Source organism: Arvicanthis niloticus, chromosome 30, assembly GCF_011762505.2.
Source record: "Arvicanthis niloticus isolate mArvNil1 chromosome 30, mArvNil1.pat.X, whole genome shotgun sequence".
NCBI lineage: Eukaryota > Metazoa > Chordata > Mammalia > Rodentia > Muridae > Arvicanthis > Arvicanthis niloticus.
Window position 1 is genome coordinate 2,930,889 of NC_133438.1, and position 7,127 is coordinate 2,938,015.

The 7,127-nt window shown below is 45.1% G+C and overlaps 1 pseudogene; it reads left to right on the top strand.

The window, feature by feature from the left end:
* The first annotated feature begins 667 nt into the window (after positions 1-667).
* Positions 668-1,500, top strand: LOC143440566 (sperm motility kinase X-like; annotated as a pseudogene).
* Positions 1,501-7,127: the final 5,627 nt, after the last annotated feature.

A 7,127-nucleotide genomic window follows, 5' to 3' on the forward strand; every position in this document is an offset into this window, starting at 1 on the left:
CAGTGCCTGTGTCTCCCTTTCATTGTGTGATGGTTTAGTTGATAGAATTGCTAGTCAGTGCTTAGTGGGGAATGTATAGGTAGGCACTGCCTCCAGGTGACAATGAACATTTCAATTTCATTAAGAGACCTCTGCTCTAACAGGTGTTTTGTTCTTCTCTTACAAAGGATCCAAAGTACCTGATTAGATTGTCTTGATTAAGCCCACTCAGTCAGTCAACAGGGTCTCAAGGGAGGGAGTGAGGATTAAAGAAAGAAAAGACAATTAGACAACACTGTAGTATGACTCCAGTAAGAGCAGAAGCAAGTTTATTTTTTTCACATGCTGCCTATATACCATACAAAGTACATCCAAATAATAGAGTCAGTTCTAGGTCAAGGAATCCACAAGGCATAAGTAAAAGTCCTGTGATCACTGTATCCAGGGACTTACCAAGATGATCAAGATACAAAGATGACAACCCTCAGCTGTATTTATCTTGACCCTACTTGCTTGTCCTAGCTCAATGTCAAAGCATTCCACATTGTCTGACATATTTCTGACTCTTTTTTTCTTGTTCTTTTGACATAGGATTTTGTAGCTGTAAACATTCTCTTGGGCCCGACTTAATTTTTTTTTTTTTATTTCTTATTGCAAGATTGTTTCTAGCCAAATCATAGAGGGTTTGATGATGAAGCAGGACCTGGAGGCTTGCTACTCAATTGAGAACTTCACAACTAACTATAAGATGCTGACTACCCTTGGTGAAGGAAATTTCTCAATGGTCAAACTGGCCTTCACATCTCAACATTGTCCTGTGTGGCTGTAAAAATTCTCCAAAAAGCCAAGAAGTATACCTCTCTTATCTGTAGGGAAGTCAGGATTATGAAATCATGTAGACATCCTAAGATTAACAAGCTGTTTTACATGGTCCAGATGAGAAAGACCACCTACCTGGTGATGGAGCCTGCCTCAGAGGGAGAGCTATTAGACTTCATCATCAAAAAGGATCTTTAGAGGAGAGCTAGGATTGAAGGATGTTTGTCCAGATAGTACAGGCTGTGCAATACTGCCATGACAATCACACTGACCACAGGGACATAAAAGCTAGCAACATTTTGATCGACCACAGGGGAAACCCCAAGCTGTGTGATTTTGGCCTTACTGCTAAAGTAATGTGCTCCAGACCTCTTGTACACAGAGGAATATGAGGGCTACCTCGTGGATATATGGAGTTTAGGGGTCCTCCTGTTCCTCACAGAAGCTGGGAGCTGGCCTTGTCTCAACAGATCTTTTGTGGATGTGAGGCCGCTAACTTCAGCATTCTTCCTCATGTTTCCAGTGATATTTTCAATGTCAACATTGAACTGCTGATGATCAATCCTGGCAGGAGGCCCACCATTCACCAAGTCATGAGACACCCCATGATCAGAGACAATGAAACACATGTACCACCTCCTTCCATACAGATTTTCCCAGGCAACAAGAGCCCTAGCATTGGCAGGACCAGCAGAGTCATAGGATATATGCTGGACAGGCATATGTCCTCCTGCCATCCCCAAGAGGAGCTCTGGGGATCCCTGTAGGCAGCTAAGAGTGTAAACCTCAGAGACTCCTCCTCTGGGGAGGTCTGCATAAAGAGACTCTCATACAGGAAAAGAACACAACCCAGGAAGAGGCCATCCTTAAGTAAGTCACCATCATTCAGGAAGAGCCCACTACTAATGTCCAGCCTCAGGATGCTGGCCCGCATTTCCCTCATAACTAGCCACACTACTGGAAGGGATGAGACTACAATAATGAACTGCCTCTAAGACAATCCTGAACTGCCTCTGATGGTGCTGCTGCCTGCCAGCACCGAAGAGAAGTTAAGTCTCCTGTAAGAAATCGGTTCTGAGGAAAGGGGATCATGAGGATGCATGTCCTCATTCATTTTAGCCACACTGCCTCTTGTGACAAAGGATGAGTCTGCCCCCTTGTGGCAAACTTGGGAACTTAACTATCTATCACGTCAGAAAGAGCAATTCCATAGAAACCCCTGAGGAGCCACTTCATGCTTGCTGAGCCAGAAGTTGACAGCAGAGAAGCTGATCAAAGCAGGGAGTAAAGAGGGTGGGGACACGGAAAAAGAAAGCAGAGAGTCATTGGAGAGCCATTCAGGAGAGGGCTGGGTGCTATTGCCTTGCAGGGCCAGCCCAGTAAGTTCTCTGTAATTCACAGTTACTAAGAGCCTCCCTCCTCTTTTGGCTTTGAAGTCCTGAAGAGGACCAGTCCCAGCTCCTCCGTGGCCTGTGAGCCATGGGTTGGGGGTTGGCTTAGCTGAGAATCTGACAGCTCATCGGGAGACCCAGGCCAGATGTCCATGAGCCAGTGTGGTCACAGTCCCCTCCTGCACAGGAAGAGCTGTCCACCCCAGCACTGTCCTGTCTAGATAAAACCCCAGGCAGAAAGTGCTGGCTTTTCACTGGGTGTTGCTCAGAGATGAGGGCTGAGGTGCAAAACTCTATGTGGAACAGTAGCTCTGTGACCTCTCCTCTAGCCTGGATAACCATCAGAGATTGTTCTATGGGAAGTGACTGTTTTTTGCTTTCTGTTTCTTGGAGGGGATATGGTCTTCTTCACAAAGTAGACTTCTCTCCTTAGAGACGTTTCCCTACTCAGCATGTCCCACCTGCCCCAAAATGAGTTCCTAGGTTGAAAATGAGGCCTGCAAGTGTCTCTGTGGGAGTCCTCTAGGGGGCAGCCTCCTGTCAACCTTTTACAAACCCCCAACCACCTCCATTTCCCTGCAAGATCCATCACAGGTTACATTACTTGAGTCCTCAGACTCAACTCAGAGCAAAGCTTATGAACACCACAGCTGTGGAGTGGCTCCAGGAGCAGCTGTGTCCTCTCTCTCCACCAGTTCTGCCCCCTAGTTCCTCACCACCTGCCTCTCTATGCTTGTTCTTTCCAGGCCAACATTCACCTTGGCAATAGGACTACACTCTCAGCCTCAGGTGCCATACAATGAGGGAGTAATAGGTGTTGTGACCAGGGTTGAATTTGAGACCCTTATGATGAGGCAGCAGCCTGCTGTGGCCCTGCCTCATGCCAGCTTCTCATGCCAGCTTCTCATGCCAGCTTCAGGCCTCTACCTAGAGTCAGCACATAGCTGGAAATGTCAGCAAGGTTACTTCCTTTTTTTTTTTTTTTTTTTTTTTTTTGTATTTGCACATTGCTTGTTCTCACTCAGGTAAGCAGCCTTGTACATCTTTAGAGATGGCTTCTGGGAAGCTTTACCTGTCTCCCCCACTGTCACACTGATAAGGTGTCATCTCCTGTGTCCTCTCTCTCTCTGCTGTGTCAAGATCTGTCCCAGATTTAGGCTCAGAGAGGCCCATGTGCCTGACACACGGATCGTTCGTCCTATCAAATGTCTCCCCTAATTTGAATACAAGACAACAAGGCTCCTGGCATAGTAATCCTGTTGGGATTTCTGCTAAGTTCAACAACATGGCCCTACAGCATTCTACTGTTGTGGAACACATTCTTATTTGGTATCTGCACTGTCCCCTGAACAACATGAAGCTCTCCTAGGACAGATATGTTTTTTTCATCCAATCTGAGAAGAGAGGTGTGTCTCATTCTACTCTGGGGTAGGAAGAACATCATAGAATCCTATCCTCCCCAATCCACAATGCACAACACTGAGAAAGTTCATTTCACAGGTTCTGAGCTGGCCCTAGCCACTGGAACAGGCTGAGCTACTCAGACAAAACCAAGGAGAACTTTTCAGAGACTCTGACCAGACTGCCTTGGAGAGCTGACCTCACATCATCTTTCCTTGCCATCCATGCCCTTGAACAGGGAACACCTGGTAAGTCTGTGCCTCTGTCTCCATCTCTTTCTATACATGAACCACTTCCAGGCAGGCAGGTGTCAACTGCTCTTTCTTAAACTGGAGCTCTAGGGAATTGTTACACTAAAGATGGCCCTCTGTCACAAACACAAAGTACAAAGTATGACCATAAAATTTAAAATCACACGTGATCAAAAGGGATACACAAAATTAAAAACGAATAGATCAACAGCTGCAACAACAACGATTCTTGACTGTATTTCTCTTAATAAAAACAGACTCACAGAAGTGTGCTAAAAGAACATATTCCATCTACAACAAAAGGTGCAAATTGGTTTTTATTCCCTGACAGATGTATTCAGATGTCTGAGGCACACTTCCATGTTACACGCTGACATTTGGTTCTTTCTACTTTGGTTAGTAGAAGTTGTGTTGCTATGGTGGTTTTAGTGTTCACATTGTCTCATCTATAAATCAGATGGAATGGAACTCAGGTGTAGCCAAGATTGGCTTTTGCTCCTGTGGATCCTGCTGCCTCAGTTCCTCCTTAGGTGTCCTATAATGTTGTTAACATTTTTGTTTCAGTCAGGGACTTATATATCCCAAAGAGTCACCTTTTAGCCAATGATGATCTTGAGCAGGATCTTCATCATCCCATCTCAACATCACCAATGCAGAAATATCAGTTTTGAGCCACTCTGCCCTGTCAAGTATCAAAAGGCCAGTGTAGGCAAGAGTAAGTTCCAGGCTAAGTGGCATCCTATTTGTAAAAGAACATGTACATTCTAAATAGGTGGAACTACCAGATCTGGTCTCTGAGACTGGGGAAATATGTGTTGGGGAAAGGATCATGTGAAAACCAGACAAGGCAGCATCCTTGTGTTGTCTTAGGCCTGAGGTTCAAGAGAAGCAGAAGTGGGAGTTTGCTGGCCTGAGATCACTGACATACTCTGTCTTGAAAATTAAGGTAGGTAGACAAGGGCTGGTGATCCTCGTGCCTCCTGCCAACTGAGTGTGACGAAGCTTTGCACATGGTATTATTTTTTTTTCTTTTTCTTATCATGTATGTAGCTGTGGATGACTTTGAGTTTTGAATTTGGTAGGTGTCACCACCTACCAAATGTAGGAATTACAGGATTTCCCTAAAAAGTCTGGTTTCCTTGGTTCTGGGGAAGAAACACAAGGTTTCCTACATGCTGTGCAAGAGCGGTTGCATCTGAGGAGTCACTCTTTAGATCAGGCTATCCTGGGACTTACTCGGTAGATGAGGAAGACCTTGCACTCTTGATCCTCCTTCCTCTAGAGTCCTTTTATGGACTTCCAGATCTGCATGACTGATGCTGCATTTTCTTCCTTTTTTTTTTCTACATGATTTATTTTTCCTGCTAAGAATATTTCCAAGTACTCTCAACATGAGCTGTAGCTGGATTTCCCTCTTCTGAAGCTGGCGAGCTGTGAGCTGGTTGGAGGGAGGGAAAGGAGACTGTTCCAGTCTCATGCCATCGAAAGGAAACTCAGGTTAGTATGCAGCAGTTTTCAGGACTCCCTATGTAGCCAGGTAACTTTGCAAGTGTGTTCTGACTAATGGCCCTTGAGCTGACCTCACCTAACTTCTCTATGGATCATGAGAGACAGAAGAGAAAGCACTATGGCTTGGGATTGTTGTGATGGGTACTATTTAAACATATTAGAGGATGCCTGGTAGGCCTTCTCAGTGGACTAACCCCATGCATCCACATGGAAGTACTAAATTGTCCTGGCCAGCAGGGCATTAAACAGGGTCCAGGGAGATCATCTAAGAGGGAATGGGGGAAAAAACGGGCGAACGCAAAGAACCACAGCTTGTCATCTATAGGCTGATCAAACCATAATTTTTACTTTTTTCACACAGGGTTTATATATACAAAGAGGCAGGATGTGGGGAAGGGGATCATGCAGGAGTGTAGGTGTTTAGGGGGAGTACAGATATCTTCCAGAACAGAGTGTCAGCTGGGTGAAGGTTTAGGGGACAGATCACTATGACTCCGCCTATGATTCACTTGTTCTTATCTAGGTTGGTACTATCCACCAAGGTTACCTATCTACAAGGTCTATGATGACTTAAGCTTGGCAACTTTCCACCAAAGCTGCTTGCTACAATATCTGTTTCAGTGTTTTACCATAGAGACCCAAGACTTTGTGTTAGCAGGCATATATGTCAGGCCTATTGCTGTTTTTTAGGCCTTCAGTGTATAAGCAGGGCTGCCCCTGACACTTAATGCCTCCTCTGACTTCTGTGTTCTAGTTGAGTTAGTGCCCAGGGTGACTGACCATTAATGAAAAATGTTCTCAAATACCTTACACTGAGAACTCATAATAAATTTAAAAGAGAACCCATTACAGCCATAGTTTGTCTACCCTCCTAGACATGGGTATAGCAGGAGCTATAGGAACAGGAGCCACAGCCTTATTATTACAGCCTTATTATTATTGCAAGAAGCTATTGATGAGCACATGCAAAGATTCGAAAGGTCAAAGACATCTCTAGAAAAATCTGTTTTCTCTCTAACTGGAATGGTTTGCAAAATCAAAGGGGTTTGGATCTACTCTTCCTGCAGCAAAGAGGGCTATGTTTGGCCCTTGGAGAAGACTGTTGTATATATGTAGATTATATGGGGGTTGTTAGAGAAACCATGGCTTAGTTAAGGAAAAGATTATAAGACAGGTAGCGAAAGAGCAATCTCAAGTGTTGCTTGCAACCCAACCAAGACCCTTGGGGGTGGAGGTAAGAACCTGTAGAGTGAACACACTGGCTCTAGAAGGTGAGCAAATGGCAAAGCAGAGTCTTTTATGATGGGAGCTTAGCAAATCTGTACATCACACTTCCACCACCTTATTGGCTCTCAAGTAGCAAGATATGATGCTGTCTTTTGCTCAATGGCTTGCTCCATTGCCTGATCCAGAGTCAGAAGGCTCTAACTGTGCTTGCAAATTCTACATGGACTCAGGTAGGAAGTATCAGGGGCACAGATGCTAGCATTGCAGGGGGCCTGCTTGGCTAACTTCCTTTTACATTTGCACCGTTTTGATTTTATTTTTGATAGCCCAGTGGGAGTCTGGGAGTTCTAGTTCTTTGCTCAAGTCAGTCCCCCACCTCAGGGGGAGTCCAGTATGGTGGAACATGACTGCTTTAGGTTGACCTGCCAAGCAGGTGAGGGCATATCAGAGTGTGAGGAGGAAGCCTAAACAGAGACATTGTGAATTTCTGTGACCACGCTCTAGTCAGTTTTCTGGTAGGGAGGCAGTCTGGATGCTCAAGAACCATGAG